At 44.6% G+C, this 27,737-nt stretch overlaps 1 protein-coding gene and 1 non-coding gene across 2 annotated transcripts in view; both read left to right on the forward strand.

The window, feature by feature from the left end:
- The window catches only part of LOC135394287 (branched-chain-amino-acid aminotransferase, cytosolic-like), a 313,934-nt gene that overhangs the window by 147,026 nt on the left and 139,171 nt on the right, over positions 1 to 27,737 (forward strand). The gene's annotated exons all lie outside the window — the stretch shown is intronic.
- Trnar-ucu (transfer RNA arginine (anticodon UCU)) lies at positions 8,068 to 8,140 on the forward strand. Its single transcript has one exon. It is a non-coding gene; the product is annotated as a tRNA-Arg (tRNA).

Here is a 27,737-nt window from a genome sequence, read left to right on the forward strand (position 1 = left end):
AGAGAAATGGGGATAAAACCAGACTGCCCCGCGATGAAGCTTCCCAATTATCATCATTCACATAAAGTTGTTGCTGCCCCTGTACATATCAGGCAGAACATATGCATGTGGGTCCTTCTTGTGTGGCCCATGAACCTCAGCAAGTTAGGGACACAGCAAGCTGATATTCGCGTGCACTTTCGGAAACTACCACAGTTACTAATGTGAGGACTAAGATGGGCTCATTTTAGTTCTCACACCAAGTTAAATAGTGACATACTGAAAAATCGAGACGGAACAGTTATGTACAAACGCCACTGTATTTTAATTTTTCAGAAGTCATATTAAAGTGGAGAACCCGAAGCCATCCAGTGTCAATAAAGTCTGCTTCTCTCTGATTTTTCCTTTTTTTTTTTTTTCAAAATTGAGACTGTGAGCAAAGGCAACAGTACAGAGGTAAATAGGAGATATCAGTGCTCCTGAACATTGTCATAGTCGTTTGTGAAGAACTACTATTTCTCTCGAATCGATATTTATATTTTCAGTACCCAATTGGAGAAGCAGCTTATTTTGCTTTATATGTGTCAAGTGGCATTTTGCAGCAATGAATTCTGCACACACCGTTAGGCTCCACAATAACAACATAGCTCTTGTTGTCTGTGTATATGGTGCACTTAACGTGTAATACATACAGCGGTCTGTGGTAATTGCTGTCATCTTTATTGTTTGTTTGTGTGTTCTGTGTGGCCCTCTATGATGTGGTCCCAGGTCAATGCAGCCCGTGACTTGATTCAAGTCTGAGGCCCCTGATGGCCCGTGATGGCTGAGGCCCGTCTCTCACATGAAGGTTGATTGATCTTCATATCACAAGTGTGTTCAGTCTCCTATGCTGAATTGGTTTCGGTGACGGTACCACAGTTGACAGTGCTACTAGTAGTACTACAGCTCCGTTGAGTTGAAAATGGAGCAAAGTGGGGTCAAGGGACCATGTTGGAGCCATATTCGCCGAACGGCAACTGGATCCCAAATACGCTTCAGTTCAGTGCTGTGGTTTGAATGTAGAATTTAGTACCACGGTTCTATGATACATTAATGCGGAGAGATTGTGGCAAGCGCTTTGTTGGGAATCTGTTGCTTCCCGTAAGCCATGGTGTGTTATGCACCGTAGTGGAAAACTGTCACAGCAGCGGTTTACAGAGACATGCAGTATTAGTGCGCATTTCTCAGCATCATAAAACAAGCATGACCAGCATGCATGAGGAACCTGCTACCCGCATAAGTCTGGGGTGTGCGACCAGTTTTTAGACCCCATTCCATGCTCATGACAGTGAATCTCAACACCATTACTCGCGATAGACTCGGACTTCTTCTCCAGCCCACTGGCTTAATACAGAAGAAAGCTTTCAAGACCGCAATGAAAGTTGCGGAGCGGTCAAGTTGAATACATACGCCACGGTGGGAAACTGCCTTGGGTAAAAGATGCATGGAGCCAAGTCCGTCGATTAAGCTGAGTGTGGACTTGCCAGCCAGCCAGAGATCGACATCTCGCACACACTGCTGGCTGGCTTTAAGTAATTTATGACGTCAAGGAAAAAACATGCGATACATGCAAAGCCGCGGTCTGCTTTTACCTGCAAAGCAGCTATGATTCATAATAAATGTTTATTGCTCAGAAGGTCTGCTACCTTGGTTAATTCGGCATGGTGGTATAGGCCTGAACAGCAGCCTCTAAAAGCCCAGCATGCCGAGAAACGCACAGCAATACAGTACTCAATGTAGTCAGCTCAAGGAAAACTCTTCAATATTTCTGCCCAGCACATTTGCATCACTACGGAGACACTTTGGGCCAGGGTTGAGAATGTCCAAAAGAATGCTTATCTTTCCTCCTCTTCGTTTCAACCAAAATGATGTCATTCTGAAGCAGTAATGCAATGCAGTATTGTAACATTGTTACTGGCATGGTTCAATATTGCAAAAACAGAGATGAAAACAAAATTCTAATTGCTGACCAGTGGTAGGAGGGGGCACATGCAACATGTGCTCCCTGTGCATGTTGCACAAGCTGCGTTGAGTTGCGTCCCTTGCACTCCAAATGGAGTGACTCTGTCTAATCCCACAAGGAGTCTCTGCTTAACACTCCAAATCCGCGCCTGCTTGGCGAGGATCCAGACTTCCGCTCTCACCTATTTCCGCATCGGGGTTTTGACAGACATTGCAAGTACGCGATTTTTAAAAGCGTAGCATTGAATAAATTGACCTTGCAAAAGGCTGAGTCGTTGCGTTCTTACACCACAGCTAATGCGGGTGATCAGCGATGATCCCGACATGGATTGATCACTCGTACCTGTAGCGAGACACAGACGACCCCAAGAACACAATGACCTCCTGTGTACGTCCGAGGAAAGTCATCAGCGGACAGGGATAACATCCCCAGGACTTCCCTACCAGGTCCTCAATTTGTTAGAAAAGTGACAAAGTGAGACTCCCCGTCATATCCTCAGGACCACCTATGGGAGCTACCAAATGACGCGGCTAGTACAATTCTGGGAGCAAGCAGATACCTTAGTGAATTGTTTATTTTGGGAAGTGAATGCACATTTGCATCACCCAGTCAGCGTGTGTGCGTTTTTTTTTATATTTTCAACCTCGGTCACAAGCTACCATTTGAGGTTTCTCATCTGTACTTGTTCAGCGTATTTCTCATCACAAACAATGAGTGTCACAGTTTAAAAAGCAAAAAAAGATAGATATATAAAAGGCGCGTAGGCCACAAGGCAACCGAAATCACTTAGAAAGGCATATGGTGCAGCAGCACTTCCTTTCCAAGACAGAACAGATACAACTTATTGCTTGTCTTGAGTACTTCAGCAGATTCGGGAGCCCTCTTCGCATCTAAGTCAAAACAAAGGGTGACGTATCTAAATTTAACTTGATTTCGCACATAACCAACAATGAACTGAGAAATTCGTTGGAGTATTAAATCGCTATCAAGGTAGTGTCCGTGTTTCTTACTGCTTTGGTTTGAGGCATGCATCGTAAGTGAAGCTTGGGCAGTGAAACGCTATTATTTTTTGTCTCTTCGGAAATAAAATGCTCCGTGCAACCTCCTGCCAGGGACCCTTTGTGGACACTCACGCAACAAGACCGCTGTGAAAGGTATTTTAGTGCACGTCAAACGCAGCACATGGACGGATTCCTTTAAAATCCGAAGCTCAGTATTTGCACCCCTGTATCTGTCTTTATTTTATATTTTTGTTTGTATTTTTTAAATTTATGCATGAGCACTCCTTCTTTGATATTTTATTGGGTAATGAGAAATAAATCGGGAACTTGATAACTGCTAGCAGGTATTAAAATGCACAACGCAGTATTAAAGTAATTTCCTTCTCCTGTGCTCGTCCTCCGGTTGACGACCGCAGGATGTACGCAAATGACAGTCACTGGAAGCTCCTATGATGACAGCCTGGGGACCTCCTCCGTTCATCCCATCACGGACGAGGACGTGATGACACTTTGAGGACATCCTGAGGACCGCGTGTGTTCTTGGGGGAAGTACTCTCAACTGAACAACTTTAATCGATATTTACCAACTATCCCACCTTGACCTTATAGTGGATCGATCAACCGATAGATTAATTGATTCGAGGTATCCATGCATGCGAGGTGCATGTCTGCTAGCTGACGGAACTACGTCACTTTGCTTTCGTCCCTGTCTCTTTGGCCCCGTGACTCCGCTTTTGAGAAGGTGTCAGAACTTTTTATTTATTTATTTATTTATTTCCATACGTTGAGGACCCCCAAGGGGGTATTACACAACGGAGGGGCAACAGATAAACAAGAAAAAAGACAAGCAAGCCAAGCACGCAAAAAAACAGAAAAAAGAAACAGCAAAAATATTTCAACAGATATACAACCAATATACAACAGAATAGATGCGCAGTACTCACTTAGAAATGACATTGGATGAATACAAAAGGAAAAGACGACCGAGGTGAGAAAAAAAAAATATAGAGGTGGCGGAAAGTGACGCGATCATGAGATATAGACTATGTTTTGTAGTGTTGGGTGATGGCAGCCTTAAAGCGGGCAAAGTCTTCCATGAAAACGAGCGACTCCGGCAGGTGATTTCAGTCCCGAATTGTTTTAGGAATGAAGGAGTACATGAAAGAATTAGTATGATATTCTGGGGTCCTAATCTTGTGAGCGTGGTCGTGACGTGAAGAGACGTATGCCGCAGGGAGGAAAAGACGATCACGAGTGTTTCTGTTATAGAATAATTTATGGAAAAGACACAGACGGGAGACCGTTCGTCTGAATGTGAGATGGTCAATGCCAAAGTCTTGTTGTCCCGAGACGCTACAATCCGATGAATAATTGGAGGTGATGAAGCGTGCGGCCCTGTTCTCAACTGGTTCCAGGGCATGTATCAAATACTCCTGGTGTGGATCCCAAACAGCAGAGACGTATTCTAATTTGGGTAGTACGAATGCTCGATAAGATAGGAGTTTGATGTGAGGCGAAGCAAGTGCAAGATGGCGGCGAAGATATCCCAGGGTCCTGTTTGCCTCAGACACAATCTTATCAATGTGCAGGGACCAACGCATTGTTGAATCTAAATGCAGACCTAGGTATTTATACGTGGGAACGCATAACAGCTGGGAGCCGTGTAGCTGATAAGATGAAGAGACATGTGAAGGGGAACGTGAGAAGAACATGACCTTGCACTTGGTGATGTTGAGAGACATGGACCAAGTGTTACACCATCGGGACACCGCGAGCAAATCCTCCTCAGTGCCGTGTATGCCAAAGGGAGCCTGGCCATTATTGGGACCTGCCTATACCTGAGGCTCCACCCACTTTTTAAGGTATCTAGCCAATCACAGGTCGAAATACTGTTGTCTATTATTACATCCATCCAGTACTTATACCTCACCCTTATTTACTGGGTGCCACCATTTTGGAGAAACTAGATTGATTCGGATTGGAACGGATATAACTGATGACAGACCAAAACAACGGATTTTGCGCCCACTTTTAGAACGCCATCTGCATGGAGAGAGGCATGTTGGGAAGGCTCAGAATTTCAGAGATGGTTGCTGGCAGAAGTGATTGGCCAGGAGAGCAGTACAACCGCTTCTTTGTAGCAGGCGACTGCCGCTATGAAGTTTTAAACCATGTAATGTAAGTAGATCGAATCAAAAATGAGCAATGATGTATACATAAATAAAATGAAATTATATAATGCAAAATCCAACGTATAAGGGTCGTCCTTCTTGCTATTTTCTTGGTATCCCGATCGTAACTAGGCCTAACGTTAGCGACAAAACATCCAATTTTTGCGTAAATAATGATGGCGGAGCGAAAGTTGAAGCTGATTTTGCAGATGCGTACGTGAGGATATATACTCACAGTATGGAATTAAAGTAGTCTGAAATTTTTTTGTCATGAAATCTCCGCTTCGCTGTTCCAAGAACCATCCTCCATTTTGGAGAAAATTTGGTGTCATGGCAGCTCCCATGGAAAACAGTAACCAATGAAATGCGCCTAAGTTTGATTGACAGGTCGAGCCTCTTTCTTAGGCTCCTCCTAATGGCCAGACTCCCTTTGGCATAAATGGCACTGATCCTCCTGAAGAAGATCATGGTCTGCACTGGACGCCATCTTCCTATATAAAACACAGTCATCCGCAAAAAGTCGAACAGTACTACTAAGACACTGGGGTAAGTCATTTATATAAACAAGAAACAATAAAGGGCCAAGAACGGATCCCTGAGGTACACCTGATGTTACGGAAGTAAAGTCCGATAAAGTGTTGTTAGTGAAAACTGCCTGTTTCCGGTCCGCCAAGAAGGCTCTTATCCAGGATAAAACAAAGGGGCCGAGGTTTAGTGTTGAGAGCTTAGCCAAGAGAGGAGAATGAGGCACAGTGTCCAATGCTTTTGAAAAATCAAGGAAAATGAGGTCCATGCGTTCCCTTGAATCGAGACAACTTTGGATGTCATGTGTGAACTCAACTAGCTGCGTCTTGCATGAGTAGCCCTTCCTAAACCCATGTTGAAACTCGTAGAAGTAGTTAATTGACGTGAGATGCCGAGCGACGTTCGAGTATATGATATGTTCCATCAACTTACAAGGAATGCTAGTTAACGAGATTGGCCTGTAGTTCGAGGGGGCGAAGGTATCACTACTTTTGAATATAGAGATAATCTTGGCGACACGCCAATCGTTCGGAAACTGACCGGTTAGAAGGGACTGATTGAAGATGAGAGACAAAATCTGACTAGATGTTGGTGACGTATTCTTGAGTACTTTGGGGCTACTGTTGTTCAAACCGGGTGATGATGAAGAACGGGTGCAGTCGATAAGCTTAGCAACACCGAGATGGTCAATAGTGATACTGAGCTTTATAACAGTGTCTAGCATGTGTAAACCTGAAGCATCAAAAGTTCTCTCAGTAACAAACACAGAAGAAAAATAGTTGTTTAGTAAGGCGGCACTTTGCTCTAAGGGCAGCACGTCACCAGAGCTACCTCTTAATTGTATATGGGAGTCCGTACCTGGGTTGATAATTTTCCAGAACTTTCTAGGGTTATTATTGAAGAGAGAAGGTAAGGTCACGCTGAAAAACGTGCGCTTCGCATTTTTAACGGCAAGGGTATACTCTTTCGCGGCTACCCTGTACGTTTACCAGGCACAGTCACTTTTGCGTGTCTTCGCTTTGTGGTACGCACGCTTCTTTTTGTTGGCCAAGCGATTCAACGAGCGGTCGTACCAGGGAGCGTTCTGGGGTGACCGAATTGTAATTTGGGGTATGTACTTCTCAGTTAGATTGTTAAGAGCAGTTTTGAAGGCACACCAATTATCCTCAACAGATCGCATCGGAAACAGGCGGACAAACTCATAGAAAAACGTACCAAGCTCTCTGTTTATGGCGTCATAATTCCCTTTGTTGTAGTCCACTATATTGAATTTAATATTCTTATGTTCAGTATATCACTTTAGACTGGAGCTACTAGCAACGGAAGGACGCTTGGCCGTTTAGCGGAAAGAGCTATGACTCTCTTGACTCTGGGGCTGCCACTGAACACACCCACTGTCCTGTACTGATACCCTTATTTTTCTTTTCTTCGAGTGTCTGAACAAATTAGTCATTAAAAGTTTTTGTTTTAACATATTGCATTACTATTTTGACTATCGTTGCAGCGTGTGTGTTGGAACCGTACAGCATGGCCGATAGTATCATTGTATCATATGAATGAGAGCCAGCCCACTGCGTCCAACCTAATTAACAGAACGATAAAACCTGAGACAAGGAACAGAAAATAACAACACGTCACGTACGTCCTGTAAGAACACTTGTCTCAGGCTTTATCGTCGTTTTACAATGTACCAGCTCGCCTGCACCCTTGCACTTCTACCACTACTTAAGAGGATGCACAACCGATGTTCTATAGATCGATATTCGATCGATGTTCTATAGATCAAATCGTATACGATTTGAAAGCAGGTATCACTTAAATGAACTCAATAAAATGCAAGCGGACAGGAGTGCGCGCCTTATAAAAATTTATCAAAACGAAGTACGCCTCTGCCTCATAAAGTTTAGAATATTCGCCATAACTATACCAACCCATAAGTCGGCACAAGTACAAAACTATCACTTTCAGTAGCAGCACTTTGCCAACCGAAGTCTGACGTAGCATTGCGTCTGTCTGAAGTTGTGCCACAAAACGAGCTACGACGTTTCTATCACCGGTCAGAACACCGCAACATTTATGCACAACACCACATAACACAGCGGTACTAGGTACTAGCCTCTGTAGCGGTACAGCGGTACACATTACACAACATCTGGCGAACAAGATTCTCACTATCTGAAAGAAATGACGCGACAAGGCAGTGACGGCGGCAAAGCTCTCCCTGTTTATGTATTCAACCCGCTCAGAAGTAACTAATAATTCTGAACATGCGAAATTTGAGTAGCATTATTTACAGAAAAAAATATTTCTACCACAAAAATAACGTGAAAAAGCAGTTTCAAGCCTCCCCACATACCATTCCCCCTATTAGGACGTTCACCTCCGTCTCGTCCCTGTAGCGCAGTGGATAGCGCGTTGGACTTCTAATCCAAAGGTCCCGGGTTCGAATCCCGGCAGGGATGTGTCCGCAACTGCTGCATAGCGAGCAGCATTTTTTCGTTATTTGCTCCTTCCACAAAGTTTTCACGTAACTTGGAATATCCTTGTGCAAAACATTTCTGCAATCCAGACCGCTTTCACCAGTGATGCAAAAATATCGAAATTTTCGATAACGATAGATATAAAAAAATATTCGATAAAATCGATTGAGATACCGATATTTATATCGATATATCGGTGCTTTCAGAAGAAATAGCGTTATAAGTTTGGGTAATAAACTAGTTGACCCGCTCCTTTTTTCATATCTTATGCGCACACAGAAGTCGCCGAATTACTGATTTTTCTATCAGCGTGCATATCGTAGTATCAATATTTTTATCGATAAATATCGATATTTTAAAAGTATCGTAAATAAAATATCGATAATATCGGAAAGAATACTGATACCGTTCCATCCCGGTCCCCTGACGGAAGTCTAAGTCCAACCTGCCGCCACCTCAAACGTGCAACAATCGTAGTGACTGCTCGCACAGTAGGGTCTGACCGTATGACGTTTTCGTGCTAATCCCGAAGTCTCCGAATTCCAATTGCGTATCACGCACACCATTTATTAACAATGCATACGTATGCCTGATGTAGCGTGCGCCAACACCAAGGCCCTCGAGGCTGTTCTTGGGCACGTAATAAAAAAGCGTTATTATTATTATTGTTATTATTAAGTATTAAGTGCAAAAATAAACTATGCGAAGCCCATTTGATGTAACAACATGCGGTGCTTGCCACTATAAATCGCGACGTATTTTTTATTTATTAATATTTATTTATCTGTTGCCAACATGTACTGTTGGGGACATGGTTATCTAAAATCGCCTGCCAGTACTTCGCCGTCCCATATTACCTCTGTTGCGCTTGAAAGTGTTGTATCAATATTGTATTTGAAGGTATGCTGCACGTATTTATTACTCGAAACAAATAGACTTGCAACACCTGGAGATTTGAGATGAGTTAAACCACGGAGTGCTCCGTTTAGACAGCAGTTTCCCCTACAGGACAACATAATTACTGCAAAAAATCCATACGGATCATAGCGTGTGATAGTGCTATCCGTGTTAAGAAAAAGTTATAAATGCTTTACTTGTTTGGCCTTTGGCAACCAAGAAAGAACAATACATACACAATACGATATGGAAATACATACATACGTGAGGAAAAACATACTTATAAGCATCATACGTACAAGGAATAGATAGCTTCGCCTTAGTCCTTCTCTTATGCTCATAGGGTAGATGTCTCCTGACGCGAGTTGGAAACTATCAGATATATTACAACCGAACTCGGTAACGAGTTCCACCTGATTGCGCCATGATGTGTGTGAAGCGCTGAATTTAGATTTAGAAGTGATGTGGGAATACAGTTCAACTATAGTACGGGTAACTGGTTTGAATTGTACGCCATCAACATGTTCATTGTTGAAAACGCACCTTCTTACAAGCAAGACACATCTTTCGAAACGAAGTTGGTCAAACGGTAAAATTTTTAAAGTTTTGAACAGAGTAGAACATGGTTGTCTGGGATGTGAGTTTGACAGGATACGGAGTGCACGTTTATGCAAAGTTTCTAATGAAGATATGTCTTATAAATATTACCCCATTAATTCTAGACAATATATCAGGTCAGGTGACACTGCACAAGGGAAAAGTATAATGATATCATTATGGTTAATGGGAACAACTGCCTTGCAAACCACAACACCACACACCACACCACAAGCTTAGGAAAGTTTAGTACATACATTCATATATATGCAATATGAGGTCGCCAGTGCAAAAAATACGTCAAAATAACACCAATGTATTTTATGCTGTCTACACCAGGGTGTCGAACCGAAACGTTTTTCGTTCCGGTTTTCGTTCCGGTTACATCATAAACGATCCGGTACCGGTTCTGCTCCGGAGCAAAAAAATAACGGTTCATAGCGGTTTTAACCGGTTCCGCTTCTGCTGGGCATATCCATCCCCAGAAAAAAAATCCATGTTACAAAATGTAAACCCGTTTATTCCGCAGTACATGGTATTTAATACTAATAGACAGCTGTGAAATTGGTAGCTCCTGGTTCCTGTAGGTTACTCTCTGTTCAAATATGCTTTTTCCTTTCTTGAAGCACATGCTACAAACGGACTTGTTAATCGTGATGTCATACGTAAAGTACTTTCTTGCTGGGTTGGAGCGATCACGTCCCATCCGAATGTCTGTTGCTACTGTCTAGCCAGCAAGCACCACCGCACGAGTACGACGCAAATCGAGGAACACCTTCACTCACAAACGCGCACGACGGCTCCGTTTTATTTTCTTCGTGTCCTGTCCACAAAAGAGTTGCCACTTCGCACGAGCTTGCCCTCGCGTATACATAAATGTATTCAACTTAGCTGCTCTCAAACAAGGGACGCGTTGCGCGACATTACCGATAGAGAAGCCGTTATACAGCCCCTTTGGGTCGCTGTTTAGTTGAGGAGAGTTTGGGGGGTCAAATTAAAACGAACAGTACGGCACATTGCTAGAGAGTGACATGTACCTCTATGTCTGTGTGCGTGCGCGAACGATAAACCATTACGAAGGGATCCTAAGGGTCATAGTATAACGACATCCGTAACCCTCGTACAGTATCCATGACATGACTTCAGAGCACACGACGTCTGTTTCATTCGCCTATCCGTAGTCCAAACTGGCGAAGTTTTTTCTTGGACCGAAAACCGTTAAATATATTTTTCGGTTTCCCTCCTGAGCGAAAAAAAAAACGTATACGGTTTCGATTCCGTTCCGGTTCGCACCAAAATAGCGGTTCTTTTCGGTTTTCGGTTCCGGTTTTCGGTTCGCTCAGACACCCTGGTCTACACTCCCTCTGTCTGTGCCGTTTATCCGTATTAAAAAATTGCTAAAAAATTACGATGCGATTGAAAAACCGGATATTTCGTTTTGGGGAGATTTAATGTCGGGCATTTGCTTCTAGCCATTTAAATAGTCGAGTGATGTCTCGAATTATTTTGGATTTAATTTTTTGAATACAAGTATCCGTAAAAAATAACGCAGTGTCATCTGCATATACTTTTAGAGTTTACTGCTATCGGAACATCGTTTATATACAACAGAAAGAACATCGACCCCAGTGCGGATCCCTGTGGGACCCAGGGGGTGTATCGGTAACGAAGACGACTCATTTGATTCATTTTGTGTGAACTACTTGTATCCTATCTGCTACGTAACTCGCAAAAAACTTCAGAGAATGACCTCTTAAGCCATATTTCCATATTTTTTAAATCAAAATGTCGTGGTGTACTGTATCAAGAGCATTCGCGAGGTCCAGAAAGAGACCGACACAAATTTCGCCGTTATTTAAAGCAGAGTTAATAATCTGTGCTGCAGATGGAACTGCTGTTGCAGTCGATCTGTATCCACGAAAACCAGGTTGATTGTCACTGATTAATTTGTTATCCTCCATAAATTTCGTAATTCGGACAGTTAACAACTTTTCAAACACAGTGTTAAAGGCACTGAGCACAGAGATATGGCGATAATTTGATAATGCTTCCCTGCAACGCCCCTGTGCATTGGCACGACCCTACCAATCTCAAGTATACACTCTAAGAAAAAAAGGGTGTGAAAAGGCGGTAACTTCCAAAGTTACCGCCTGAATCAACATAGCGTCTGATAAAGGGTATAAAAGGGTGGCAAAAGAAATTATCGTATATATCGAAGTTTCTAAAATGAGGCGTACGCCCCCCTCGCTCACCGAATCAGAAGCGGTAACCCTGTCGTCCGTGGCAATGGTTGGCGGACAACATGCTATGCGGTGAAGTTCTGCTTTGAGAGTGAGGTAGCAGGTAGAACTTTGCAACCTGTTAGGCACAACATATGCGACAACTATTACCTCCTAAAAGGTGTAACTACTCCACCCTTTTTTCTAAGAGTGTACTAGTATCTGGATAAATTGCTTGAGTGATGGCGCCATTAAATAGGGCGACCAATACGGGACATAAAACATCAATATTATTTTTTATAATATTCATGGTTACATTGTCATAGCCAAGAGCAGTGTTACCTGAACAATTCTTCACAATATTTATCACTTCACTGCCAGTAACTGCATACAGGGCAAACGTCCTGGATACATTGAATTTTACGTAATGCAATGGTTCATCACGACTAGAGAGCGGATTTTAAGGCACTAAAAACATGCGTTTTGGGCGCCTAAAAAGGCACTTAAACAACAACAACAACTTTATTTCAGGATGATGAGTGGGGAGTTTCATCGCCTGGGGCGATACTCTACCCCATTGCCGGAGGTGAAGCAGGGAATGATGGGAATGGAGGTGGGGCAGGGCACTTAAAAATGCCCCAAAAGGCATCAATTTTTGCGGAATAGGCACGATCCATATTACACTCTCGGCACTACGAGCGATGCCGCCAGCATTGGTTGCTTTGCGGTAACATACCACTCTGTCACGTGCACTTCGGTGACAATCGCTGATCAGAAAAAGTATGTTTCTATTATAAATTCTGATGTCATTCTCCAGTTGCACTGCAAAGATTCCACTGAGCCAACGAGAGAAATACGAAGCAAACTATTATGGAAAATTTGGGGTCCACAAAACCGCTCTGATCGCATGGCAATCTTCTTTTTTCATTTTTTTAATTGTAATTGAACTCAAAGCACCCTGCACGCATCTTCTTATTGATAGCATGAAGACAGTAGAAAACAAGCACCATTTCAATGTGTACCAATTCTGTCGCCTGTCACTACATGCCGAAAACGACCTCAAGGCGTCGACCGATTTGACGATGCATTTAATAATAATAATTGGGGGATTTACGTCGCGAGACAACCGAGGATGCATTTAGGTACCAACAGCGCTACTCGTGAGGGATATCGTCGGGAATAGGAGGAGCGTTACCACTAGAGCTGCAGAGTAACTCATTGAAGGTAATTGATTAACTGTAAGCAATTAGTTTTTGTGTAACTATATAATTACTGTAATCAACTACTTTCTGAAACGTGTATCCGTAACTGTAATTTAATTATTTTTCGGGTAACTTGCCCTCTGAGGAAAGTTACTTCTTCAATCGGATTTCCATGCGAGTTTTAGGTCCTGTGTTTAAGTCCTGCGTGTTAGGTGCCAAGCACGTTGTGGGTTGTTTCAAAAGTTTGCTTTCAACAAGCATTACGTATGATACACTAAGTAGCAAAGAAGGGTAGAAAATCGAGCGATCCGGTAGGGTGAACCAGTGTGTCAAAGTATTACATACCACATTGAAAATGAGTAGGTGGAAGTAAGTGAGAAGTAACTCAATAACATTTCAGGGGGGGGGGAGCAACTGTAACTAACTGAAGTGAGTTGCTGTCTAAGTAACGTTTTCTGTGACTTCGGTACTCTTATAGAGTCATGTAGCTGCAAGTTAATTACACTTCGTGAGTAGCTTATACAGATCTATTATAGTCACCACTAAGCACAGGTACAGCTTGGGACAAAAGTTTACGGAACAGCGGGATGTGACATTTCTCCACTTGAGCAGCACCCTAGCAGCAAGCGGGAGCAAACACACATACTAAACGATGGAGAGAACAGCTAGTCACCTGTTTCTTATTCAAGCTATTCCTGGCAGGTATGACGGGGCCGCTCCGATGTAGAAATACGCCAACGCCGTGTTCCGTAAACTTTTGTCCCAAGCTGTACAGGGACAGACGTGGCGTTGCGCCGGGAACAAAGAATAGAGGCGGAAAATAATCTACTTTCTGCCACATGGGGACACTTACGTTCAGTGATGTAGCGCGGAGAACCGTGTTCTCGTAGTTTTTTTTTTGTCTTCATTTTTTGTTGCAAGAACTATGAAATATACATGGACCAGCAAGTAAAGTGCCCATTTCGGCACTTATCGGAGCCTATTTTCAACAAAGGGATTAATCGCAAAAACAGGCAAAAAAGGCATTAACATTAGGCTTAGTGGGTTTGATTTCTTCGACCTGATTCGTGCTTAGAACATCAAAAGGCATCATATGTATGACTCCCAACGAAAAGGTATATATGCCGTCACGTCGAGACTGGGGGTACCCGGGTTCGAATCCCGGTGCCGGCTGTGCTGTCTGGGGTTTTTCCTGTACTTTCGTCAGACGTTTTCAGACATATGTCGGCACAGTACCCTTAGATGTCGGCCAGGACGCATATTCCACAGGGCGTCAGTGGTGACGTTGCCCATATCTGTGAGGCCGACAATGGCGAGCCCTTTCACCACCACCACCACCAAAAGTCATATGCCTAGCAATCCGTTCTCTAATCATGACTAACAATTTCGCTTGCGAATAATGGTGAAGTATGCGTTAAACTCATTACATAACGCGTTCACCCCGGTATTAACAGTGGGAAGGATACGCTTCCGTGCATTTATATTGGGGATTCTATTCATGCCGTCTGCACATTGGGGACAGGCCACTTATAAATGTCCAGCACCACAAATTCCTCGGCGTAACTCTAACCACTAGCCTCTCTTGGAAACGTCACATCGATGACATGGAGAAGAAAGTTCAGCACTGGATCGCTGTCATCCGTCACTTCGCTGGAATGAGGTGGGGACGCGATGAGAAGGACCTCCTGATGCTGCATAACGCCTTGATTCGCGCCACAGTCGCCTACAGTCTGCCTGTGCTTCACGATCTCCCCAGCACCTTAGCACAGAGGATCCGCGCTATGCTGGCACGGAGCCTACGGGTGTGCCTCGGTGTCCCCCGCGGGGCCGAGACAAGGCTAGTGGTTGCGGAAGCCCGCGACATCCCTTTTGAAGTTCTCCGAAACACAGAAACTGTGCGCCAGTATCTCCGCCTGATTGCACACCATCGCCACCACCCGCTCATCCGGAAACTTCGGGCAAGGCGCAGCACGCCGATCCACGGATGTATAACGTCATTCAAATCCCGCGTTCCGAAATTCGTGATCAGCCCCGCCGCTGAAAGCACGGCCCCGTGGACACTTCCGTCGCCAAGCGTCACCGCCTCTGTCCCAGGGATCACGGACAACAAAAGGAGCTACCCCGACCTCGTACTACAGCAACTGACTATGGATTTCATCGGCACCGCATATGATGGGTTCTGCACGGTCTTCACGGATGGCTCCTCAACGAAAACTTCGTCATCCTCATCTTTTGTGGTACCCTCGATACCGCTCACCCGGGGTTGCCGGTTGTCCCATCGCACCTCTTCGACCTCAGCCGAGCTGTACGGAATCCTGCTGTTCTTACAATATGCGGCCACCTGCGATCCACGGCGATGGGTAGTCTGTACGGACTCCAAGTCAGCTCTTAGATGCCTGAAAACCTCAGGTCTCCGCGGCTCACTGGCCACACTTGTGATAAACATTCTACGCCTACTGAAGTCCATAACTGCCCACGGCCACACCATCGCTTTTCAATGGATTCCGGGTCATTGCGGAATCTCTGGCAATCACGTTGCCGACGCTGCCGCAGCGGCCGCTCACCACCAGGGCAAGTGTGTCCCGATTGTTCTCCCAAGGGGGAACAGACGGTCCCTTCTTCGTGACTGGGCTGCCTCCTCATTCGTCGAACAATGGCGTCGGGATGTCCCGGCCAGTACCATACTGGGAATTGTAGACTCAACATTTTCGTGTCGCTTACCGACATCTCTACCGCGCGTCATTAAGTCCCTCCTACGTCGCTTACGGCTGAATGTTGTCTTTTCGCCGTACTACCGTTACCAGATAGGGTGTGCCAGTAGTCCCTTGTGCCCGGAGTGTGGTGTGCCAGCGACCGCGGACCACGTGATCATCGCATGTGCCACTTATAGGAGGGAGCGTCACTTGTTGGCAAACGGCCTTGCGCGGATTGACAGCCGACCCCTTGACCTCAGACTCATTTTGGGACCATGGGACACACGAAAGCAGATGTCCGTCTTACGACCCTTCATCAAATTCCTGCAAACTACCGGCCTGATCGACTCTCTCTAAAACCCTGTCAGCGTCGTCAGCATCATCCTCATCACCATCCTCTCATTTTCCCCCAATAGCAATGGGGTAGCATTCCGCTCAATGAGCGGAAGTCATCCCCATATCATCGTCATCATGCATTTCTCTCTCTCTCTCTATTGGTGACCTGCCAAGTCTTACGAGGACTCGTGGAGTTCGGCCCAGGACGCACATTCCCCCAGGGCGTCAGTCGTGACGTTGCCCACATCTGTGAGGCCGACAACGGCGAGCCCTTTCACCACCCACCACCACCACCACCGTGGAGTTCTGAATAATCGTAGTGTAATATTACAACTTTTGAAACAACTTTTGAAACAACAACCATTTGAAAGGGGAACTGATAATTTTAGTGGAAAAATAAAGGTGTGCATGTTTGACCGCTACAATACAGATGCACTTTGACTGTGGACCGATTCCTGGACAGAAAGAAAATAGAAAGAAATAAGATAAAAATATCCCGACAACATCTGACATCAACAGCGCAAGATTTCCAAGTCACCCGATTCCTCCCCGAATCCGGTAAAGGCAATTAAAGGAGCATGGAAATCATTTGGAACATATATTTTTCACCGCTTGATATGAACATACTACCTGCATAAACTGTCACGCAAAATATTTCCTTCGAAAAGCGCGAATTTCCTGAGAATTAGTTTGCAAGAATGCGCTCCGCGGCGACAGTATGGTAGCGACAGTCTCCCCCAAGCCGAGTCTGGCGTGGTGACGTCAGGCGGCCGAGCACTTCATTGGCTGCCGGAAGCGTCCGCTCTCCGTCAGAATCGTCTGCTAGCTCCTACACTCTTAAAAATGAGCTTCACCTCATAGCACGCTCCTAGCCAACCATCATTTGGAATGATATTGTTATCTGCCCTGATTTGTTGAAAACGGGAGGCGTACGCCTTTTTTGTGACACTTATGCTGTTCATAATTGTCACAAAAAAGGCGTACGCCTCCCGTTTTCAACGAATCAGGGCAGATAACGATATCATTTGAGATTATGGTTGGCTAGGAGCGTGCTATGAGGTGAAGCTCATTTTTAAGAGTGTGGCGCTAACAAGCATGTATCGCATCTTTTATGGGTTTGAAAAGCTGGAGGCCCTTCACAATTTTTTCACAGAATCACATCTTTCGAAGGGCCAGTTATTAGCAAACATGTTTTTGGCGTCGAATAAGCATCGGATGGTAACGAAATCGTCGTCAAAGCGAAGTGCATTTCGCAAGTGAAGGACAGCGTGGTTTATTACATCCGGATCGAGGTAGTCGTCGTAATCTTACGCAGTATATGTAAACTGTACATTAATATGATATATCTGATCAGAAAAACATTGAATGCACATTTTACCCGCACTGAAAGTTGATTTAACTCGCCTCCGGTACATCTCCATCACAGGTTTCAAAGTGCCCGCGAACAGTTCATGTTGCATCGTGTACCTATAAAGCGGGGATTGCGGGAAAACGTAAGCACACGGCAGTGGTCAGCTGCCACGTGAGCAAGGAAAAAGAGGCGACATGTACGGGGCAGCCACAAAAGTGGGCAAGCCAAGCTCCTAGCCGTAGCGTGACATGACAAAGAGTATCGCAGACTTTTCATGCGTAGTTCATGTTCATCTCTACCAAATTGGTGGCGCTGTCGTACACTACGACATCATTTGTTTACAAACAGGGAGTGGTCTATTTTGAGACAAATTCGGCGCGTTGTTTTTCCACGTTTTTATTTTTCTCTGGAAACTTTCTAGTGATCTTCAATGCTGGGTTGTATATTTCATTTACCCGCTGACAATCGGCAAATTTGAATTGTAATAATTAGGAGTAGATTTAGAGCTTGTTTGTGTGGCGACATGCTGCACGTGCGGCAGGGTAGGACTGCGGATAATTTGGACCACCTCGGGTTCTTTTGGCGTGTGCCTCCGTGAATCTCCGACACACGGTGCTGCAATCAACGTTTACTTCCCCCACATTGCTACCGTCCTCGGTTGAGATCGAACCCGTGATCTTAAGGTCAGCAAGTCAACACGCTACCTATTGAGCTACATAGAACGGCAAAAATTGAGTTGTGAAACATAGGGCAGCAGGGCTCGTTTGAAAAAAAAGAAAAAGGGTTGAGTACGAGTCTCACGGCGAATTCCGTTGGGAGATCAGTTTTTGCGTAGCGCTGGGTGGGGTTTCGTGCATGCTCCCAGCGGGGTCGCACGGGTTTGCTTTGTCAATGAAATGCCAGCATTCAGGGTACGATGCTCGCTCTGTGCATAGCAAGCGACAATATAATTGCACCTAGCGGGACGACGCGCAGTGTTTATAATGCGCAAGAGACGCACGACCACCCGCGCGACACACGAGAAGGAAAAAAAAAAGAGAAAAAAAGAGAAAAGAAAAGAAAGCTTGAGCATCACGGCTTCACATATCGCGCGCATGCCTCCCCAAGCAACATGTCAAATGAGGCCCAATGGTTACCAAAATTTGGCCAGCCGAGCCGAAACACTGCAGTTCTTGTTATATGTCATGTTTGAGAAATTAACACAAAGAAGGAGTTGCTCGAAATAGGACATGAAATTGTTGTTCTTTCTCAGCATGAGCGAATAGAACTAAAAGTAACTGTGCTGGTAAAGATGAGCCAATGCCACCTAATAGGATACATTTAGCGTCAAATTAGTTGGGTCCCAAATGGAACAATGTGATAAAAGAACATAAATATGCATACAAAATTCAATTTACAGTCTACTAACATTTGTCAGTAGAAATGCTGTCAAAATATTATCAACCATAAGTCAATTGACCTCAATCGACCACTGTCCATCAGAAGTCAATGAATGCAGAAAGTCAGTAGAGTAAATAGAAAACCAATCAATTATACATTAAAAGTCAATATTCATTTTCACAAGGGTAGGCTTGATATAGGCTCCTCCACCATTTACATTTTGCAGCCATTATTGGAATAAAGGATTGGCATTATTTTTATACTATATATACGCATGTATTAAGTGAGTTTAACCAGATACAACAACATACAAAACAATCTAATTCAGATACAACACCAACAGTGACAAGCTGTGATATCCAGTACGCGAACAAAAATTTAACGCTTTCTACAAAATAAAGATAACAGTATGATATAATATTAGCTACATATCTAAGAAGAAATAACAAAGTTCCTTTTTGCTGATCAGTGATCGGTAAATGTTTTGTTCAGTGTAATAGTTAACTAACGATGATGAGGTATACCTTAATGACTATCTGCAGTAATTTGTCCGGCAAAAGGGTACATGCCATTCTTCCCTTCGAAGCGAATAGTTAGAAATTCGCTTATTAAGTTGACGTAATTGCAAGAAATTTTCCTTGTCATATCGAGCGGTGGTTGAGAAAGTAAGGGTTATTTTGTACTCGTACAGTTTGGGTCAAGATGGAAAGGTGTTAGTCTCCGCAATCTCTGCAATCTGCAATATATGAGTAGTATAGTAAGTTATATTTCACTGTGCAGCAACATTCGAACTGTCTATAAAAACTGAATCATATGAAAGCCTGAATGGAATGGAATAAAGAAGAAGAAGAAGAAAAAAAAAAAAGAAGCATAAAAGCCTCGTTCAGAATCCTTTTACTTTCAACGCTGGAGGAGGACATTCCTTGCAAACACCTGCGAACATTAATTCCACTGACATTTCGCAACCAATCCGGACGTTTACAGCAGTTCAGTGGGAACGATCGTGATGCCCTGAGGCCTTCATAACACAAATTGGTAGCCTGATTTTTCGGAAAGGTATAATCGTTTGCGGAGAGTAAAGAGGCTGAATGGCAGAGAGGCATGGTATGCTGGCCAGTTGACCTCCCACGCTTCGATGAGCAGAGAGAAGCGAGTGCAAAGAACGAAGCGATGAAAGCGCACAAAGCGTTCCACGGACAGCCTATAGGTCTGTCTTCCGTCAGATGGCTCCGTAAGTGAGGCTCAGTCAGGCTCAATCATCAGCGTTCAGCCGTACAACTGCGTTGCATTGGCATCACCACGCAAGCTAATTGTCGTTATGAAGTGAAGTAGTCGTTCTAGTGGGGACGGATGGATGACACTCCACCTATAGGAAAGCTGCTCAGTAAAGACCAGAGAACTAGCGCGAACGCATTTGTGTTTCCTTATCACTGGAATATCATTGAGAATTAACCTTTTGTAATTGGAGGCCAGGCATATAAGGTGGCAAAAGGTATCCTTGGATTCTTCGTTAAGTGTCAATAGGATTCTGATACGCGGGTGTTGGCACACCTGAATACACATCTACCAGCCTACGCGTCTTGAAGTACGTACTTGGAAACATATCGTGCAATCCACGTAACGATGTAGACGCTTGGCGACCATGGTCGCAACCCGCGGCTCGTTGAAGATAGATGGGAATCAAAGTTACATAGGTTTTATTCACTGTAACACTGTGCTGTCTTCTTCTGCTCTTCGGTGAACGCACGCGTTCCACCGTTCATGTTCTGAATGCGTATCAATGGTTTCCCCATACAAAATAAATGGATGTGTACAGACAAATTGCATGCGCTCCATTCCACGCTATGTACGAGCTTTCCAGTCCCATTTTCCGCTGTGGCTGTCAGGCTCATAATAGTGTCCCGCAGACTGCGAAGCAAATGTACTACTCCTGCTGGTCGAAAAATTTTGGCTTTGGTCGTTTTGCCATTTATCTATTCCCAGGAAGCATTGTGCGAAAATACGTCTAGTTGATATAAATGTTGATAAAAAAAAGAGAGGAAAAATTGAATTTACCACATGACTGCTCCCATAAACACCACCACCCCCCCAAAAAAAAGAAAGAAAAAAAGGTCACTTTCGCGCCCCCTACCGCTACGCGGAGACGATAAAACAAAACACAGACCAAATAAGCGGTTAGCGTAGCGCACATTGAAGCACACGGTCCTAGCAAACTACGTCAAGAGCTCAGAGTGTGTCAGCAGTCTCCAGAAATACAGACATGGGGGGGGGGGGGTGTTCGGATAGATCACTGGTGTTCGTAGACAGTTGGCGACGTGGTATTCGATGCACTGTATCTATTCCACCCAGTCAACAAAATAAGAGTCACACACATTACCATGCGTGATGTGGGTACAAGAACTTTACTCTCTACTGCATTGGCTTTCTCTTTGAGTGCTGTGCAACAATTGAAGTGAAAACGAAACGCTTAGGGAAGTACGTTGAATACGTACGTGAATACACGTTGGGTACATTTTTTACCCCTGTGTGCTGCTTGCTAGTCCCTATTAAGTTCACTTCCGGAGGTATGAAGACAGCACTAGGTCCACATCCTGTGTGTCTTCCGGTAGCGTGTTGCCGGTTAAACGATAGTGAGCTTTTTGCTTGAGTGGTAAAGCAGTCTGGCAGGACTTCAGCTTGAAAATACGTTCAAATATTGGCCCATCCACCAGTGTACAATAGAAGTATCCGTCGGTGTATAGAGGGGCTACTCATTTTGATATTAGCTTTACTTGATGACGATCCACTTACGCTACATACACAAAACGACAACTTGTCGTTATTATTGCGATAATTCGCAGCTAAACGGATGTGAACTGAAAGCATCGGACTCACCCGTGCTGTTGGCAGAAAAGCAGCATCGTAGAAGTGGCTCCCGTGGAATAGACAGCGATCCGGTAAAGGATTCAGTGCGCGTCTACTATCAGTACAGAGACGGTCACGTAACATCTCGCCACGCATTTTGAGCATTGAAACGAGGAGGTCGCTAATGTGTACGTGAATCAGAATGCGCTTATGTGATGTATGGTGGAATAAGTCAGGGACACGAGCGGGGAGAGGAAAACTTACGTTGAGCTCTCTTTTCTCTGTTCACTGTGACGAGGCCTTTACGTTACTATTCAAAAAGCAATTTGCACCATGCGCAGGGGCGGATCGAGGATTTTTCTGAAGGGGCGCCCGGACTTGGACAGCGCGCAACATACAATACCCATACAATACCTATATGGTCCACTGCAGTGGCGTAGTCAGAAAACTATTTCGGAGCGGGCTCTATGGGGTCTTTACATGCGGGAGGAAGATTTCACCCTCGTTGCCCTCTTGCTACGACCCCTGGCGACGCCATTGGTCCATTGGAGCCCTGCGTGACGACCGAAATTAAGGGGGGGGGGGTCAGAGCTGCGGGCCCTCCCCCTCAGATTCACTGCTGACCACATGTGGTATTGTCGGTAGACGATGTAAGCGTGGGGAAGAGAATTTACCTCTTATTTGCGCATTTCTAACACGGGTAGTAAGTATATTATAGTTGGCAGCAGGGTTGCGGAATGGGATCACCCATTCCATTCCAATTCCATTCCGAGGAATGAAGATTTGTGATAATTCCATTCCTTTCAATTCCTCGGATTGAAAAGGTATGGTCATGAGAGAAACGATGTTCTGAGGCTGGAACAACATAGAAGGGACAATCACATACGGACGGAGAACCCGCAGAAATTTTGGCAGTATCTTTCTGAACATAAAAAGTGTGTCGAGCAGATTCAGAATAATGGTTCTGTTATATCGGACAGTGAAGAGATGGCGGATCTGTTTAATGCATATTTTCAAAGTGTATTCACTGAAAGTGATATTGGTTGCGTGACAGTTTTGAATGATGAAGGCCCTCATCTCCACATAGATGTGTCCTATCCTGGTGTTCTCTCCATGCTGTTGAATATAGATGTGAAAAAGTCTGTTGGTCCTGATGGTGTTCCAAATATGTTTCTCCGGAGATATGCCGAAACGATAGGAAAATAATTTAGTGCAAATATTCCAATGTTCGCTTGAGCAGTGCAGTATTCCTGAAGATTGTCGGATCGGTCGTATCGTGCCAGTGTTTAAGAAGGGTGACAAACATAATATTCTTAACTATAGGCCTATTTCGTTAACATCTGTTTCATGCAAGCTTTTGGAACACGTGATAACAAATGCTCTAACTGCATTTTTAAGAGAACGCAGCATTCTGTCAGATTGCCAACACGGATTCCGCCGGGGTTATTCCACTGTCACAACTCGTAACTACAGTTCATGAATTTTCAAAAACTTTAGATAAGGGTGGCCAGACGGATGTAATTTTTCTTGACTACTCCAAAGCATTTGATAAGGTCCCACATAAATTAATTTCTAAATTGTCTGCTATAGGAGTACCATCCAACATCATTAGGTGGATCCAAAGATACTTATCCTGTCGTAGGCAGTTTGTGGACATAAGTGGAACACTATGGGCCCTTCCAGAAGTCAAATCGGGTGTTCCCCAAGGGTCAGTCTTGGGCCCATTATTGTTCTTACTGTACATTAATGATCTACCGGATTTTGTAGGTCCCCAGATTTCAATCCGAATGTTTGCGGATGATTGTATATTGTTTCTTCCTGTGTCATCCATTGAGGATCAGGAGCACTTAAATATTAGTTTACATAGAGTGTCAGAGTGGTGTTCCCAGTGGGACATGGTTGTTAATCTTGAAAAAACCGTTTTTATGAGCATAACAGCAAGAAAGAATCCTTTCGTGTTCACATATAACATAGGTGATACTGCCATAACAAAAGTAAGTCAATATAAGTATCTCGGCGTAACCATTACAGATAAATTATCCTGGTCCAAACATATCGCAAGTATATGCACAGTGGCTCGTAGGAAGCTGGGATTATTGCGAAGAAAGCTTCACTGTACTAGCAAGGACCTTAAAATCGCAGCTTATAAGTCTATTGTTCGACCATCGGTTGAATACGCTGCCGTGGTATGGGATCCCAATACACAGAAAGACATAGGTGAACTTGAAAGGATTCAGCGCCTTGCAGCGAGATTCATTTTTAATAGATACAACAGGCGTAGCTCGCCAACACAAATGCTTCGCGATGCCGGTTTAGAATCTCTAGCTCATAGAAGGAAATGCGCGCGGTTAAAATTCCTCTACATGCTGTATACCCGTAGACTAGGGCTCAACCCTGACCAGTATGTATCCAGCATACAGTCTAGAAGTACCCGACGCCGTCATGAATACAGTTTAATGCCAATATATGCTCGTACAAGTAGATCTAAAAATTCATTTTTTGTCCGCACTATAGAAGATTGGAATAATATCCCTCAGGTTGCATTTACATCACTAGAAAGTTTTCTTTCCTGTCTCGATCGTATGTAGCACTTGTCCTGTCAAACACTTGTGATCTCGTGAAGTGCAAAGCGCTGCTATTCTATTATTGCATTATGTGATAACTTCGGAATTTCTTGTGGGATAGGTACTTGTTTGCATTCCTTTCTGTGTAGTGTCAGAGACCACTCCTGCTCGGACTCCAACGGAGTCTGCAGTATTTCATAAATAAAAAATAAATAAATAAATAAACATACAAGGCCTCAAGTTGCCTAAGAAATTAACGATGAAAGATGAAAGTCACTGAAAGGTTAGCCAGTCAATTCTGGCTCCTGGAATGGCTTGGCAACCCCATTCCATTCCTTTAATTCCACCAAAAAAATGAATTAGGACCGGTAACCGTACTAGCTAGCCCAGCAGTGCTATAGAGGAGATTGACATTACCCAGCACGGAAAAAGCACAAAGACAAGGTCAGTGGCGTCACTAGGGGGGTGCGGGGGGTGCGGTCCGCACCGGATGAAGCGACGGAAGGGGTGACGCGCCGCACCAATATTGCCGCTTCCTCCCGTTCTCTGCTACTAGGCACTTTTTTTTTTCTGAGTGTGGTGTAATATGTTTATTCATTGTGAATCGCCTGGTACGGAATGGTATCCGTTAACGGGGGCATGGGATGGGGGGTGGGGGGAGGGGTGACGACGCAAAGAGCTCCCGCACCGGGTGACGCTTACCTTAGAGACGCCACTGGAGAAGGTTATTTCGCCCTCTTCCTCTCCTCCTTCTCCTCCTCATTGGCATCATAATTACAGGAGTTTTCCACTAAAGTAACTGGTGCAAGTGATGTGGGATTGCGGCCCTCACACTAGTGAAGCCAAAATCTCAATTTTATTTTTTCTTAAAACCAAATTTCATGGCTGTGCCAAACCAAACCATCGCCATTGACCGTGCGGCACCCAGACCATTACATTCCAATTCCATTCCGCCTGCGAAAAAATGCCTAATTCCATTCCCAGGACAGTTTCCGCCATTCCATTCCAATTCCATTCCGGGCTCTGATAATTCTGGAATGATTCCGGAATCATTCCAACCTCGGAGTGGCAACTCCGCAACCCTGGCTGGCAGTACAAGAAAGTGGAATTGGAACGTATACGTTGTGTGCTGCCATCATGTCGGAAACTTACCTATGGCGGTAGGCTCAGCAATCCCACGCGAAGGGGAATCGCGAGAATTCAAGGAGCCCTCAAGACTCGCTTCGGAGCCGTGCTTCGGAGGCTAGTGCAATCGAGGGCTAGCTCGCGATGAGTAGAACTTGGTCTCACGCATGGGCGTATCGAGAGGGGGGCAAGAGGGGACCATGCCCCCCCCCCCCCCATGAAACTGTAAGGTCGCTTGCGAGAATAGTGCGCTTTCTAGTCACAGGTTGTAATGATTATTCTGAGATGTGATGATAGGAAACTCTGAGCACCCACACAGTGCACAACGTCCGCCTCCATAAAGATGTGGTAGGGGAGTTGGAGTTCCCAACGAGGGTTATATACGTTACCAAAAAGTATTTAACAAAGTTTTTAAAAGGTCTTTAGACAAAATCTTCCCGGAAACAACACCGCAAGCGATGCTGCCCCGACGACCGTTTTACGGGCCGCGCATTCCAAGACACGGCCCACCCGGGGGCGGACCGCGTTATCAAGGGGCCCTTCTCGAAATATGAAGGACCGGCTCCCTTTCGCCTCCCTCCACCGCGAAAGATCGAAAGATCAATACGCGGATTTGAAGGGAGACCAGAGCATAAAGGTAAATGAGTATTTAATGAGTAAACTGTACACCACAAATGTCTACAACGTCAAAGCATCGTCAAAATCTACACACGGGAAACATGACACCAGGACATGCAGTAGGCCTACTCACGCAGAGAACCCGAGAAAAACTGAAAAAAGTGCCAGACTAAGTACAAAATGCACACACACAAGAATGCACGACGCCTACTTCCCCATACTTAATATACAAGTGCCTAAAGTGTAGTAAACATGAATTCAAAATAACCAGCGCATAATATGAATGAGAAAGAAAAGAAACAACAGGTACACCGAGACTCGGCCCGATCCGTGAAGCGCTTAAAGTTTTATCACAATGTGTCCATTCACGAGGACGAAGATGTCACAGTGACTTCTCCATCGACGGCGGAAGGCGTCTCTGCCAAGCGACTTGAGCTCAGCCTGCAGCTGTGATTTTAGGGCAAGTCGGGTAGACATCATTAGTGTCACAAGGTCAGCTGGCAGACCACAGCAGCAGCATAAAGGTAAAGGTAATTCTCTTCCGAAGCATAAACAGATACTATATGCTGTTTGTTATGCATTCTCCGTTAAGTGCAACAGCACTGCTCGCCTGCAACATGCTCGCAACATAAAACAAATGGTGAGCTGTCCACGTTTCTTTCGATTATGCAAAGAAAAAATACGCCAAGCGAGGCATTGATTGAAGTATGAGCTCTGAATCACTGCAAAGCCTATGTTTCTTACTGCTTTTGTTTTGAGACATTCAGGTAGGACTTTTGAAAGTCAAAAGCAGTGCGACAGAATCGCGCATTTCTGTGCTTTCCACGAGAAATGCTCCATGTATCGTAGACAGTCATCATCTTCGGAGGCAAAGAATTTTACGCTGGACCACCCTCTGTTTCAGAAAACTGTCAACCCGATCCAAGGATCAACCGGAAAACAAAACACATGTATTCAGGGAGTCAGAGCAGGTAAACTAAACAAAGTAATATTTCTCGTCTCGCTAGCTACCCACAGGAACAGGAACAGGATGTTCCTAAATGACTCTTCACGGACAGTCCTTGAGTGCCATCTTCAGGATATTCTGGGGATACACCTCGAAGGACGAGGACACGATGACACTGTGGGGACATCCTGAGGTCCGTGTGTGTCTTGGGGGAACAAGCATCTGGAGCTGCAACAATCTACTCCAAAAGCGTTATATGCAGTACCCAACGAGGGCTACGTACCTTTCGCGTTACGAAAAAGTATCTGGAGCTGCAACAATCTACTCCAAAAGCGTTATCTGCAGCACCCAACGAGGGTTACGTACCTTTCGCGTTACGAAAAAGTATCTGGATCTGCAACAATCTACTCCAAAAGCGTTATCTGCAGCACCCAACGAGGCTTACGTACCTTTCGCGTTACGAAAAAGCATATGGAGCTGCAACAATCTACTCCAAAAGTTTACCTGCAGCATCCACCTAAGGTTACATATCTTTCGCGTTCCGAAAAATCATCTGGAACTGCAACAATCTATACTCCAAAAGCGTTATCTGCAGCACCCAACGAGGGCTACGTACCTTTCGCGTTACGAAAAAGTATCTGGAGCTGCAACAATCTACTCCAAAAGCGTTATCTGCAGCACCCAACGAGGCTTACGTACCTTTCGCGTTACGAAAAAGCATATGGAGCTGCAACAATCTACTCCAAAAGTTTACCTGCAGCATCCACCTAAGGTTACATATCTTTCGCGTTCCGAAAAATCATCTGG

The sequence above is a fragment of the Ornithodoros turicata genome, chromosome 5 (genome assembly GCF_037126465.1).
Source record: "Ornithodoros turicata isolate Travis chromosome 5, ASM3712646v1, whole genome shotgun sequence".
NCBI lineage: Eukaryota > Metazoa > Arthropoda > Arachnida > Ixodida > Argasidae > Ornithodoros > Ornithodoros turicata.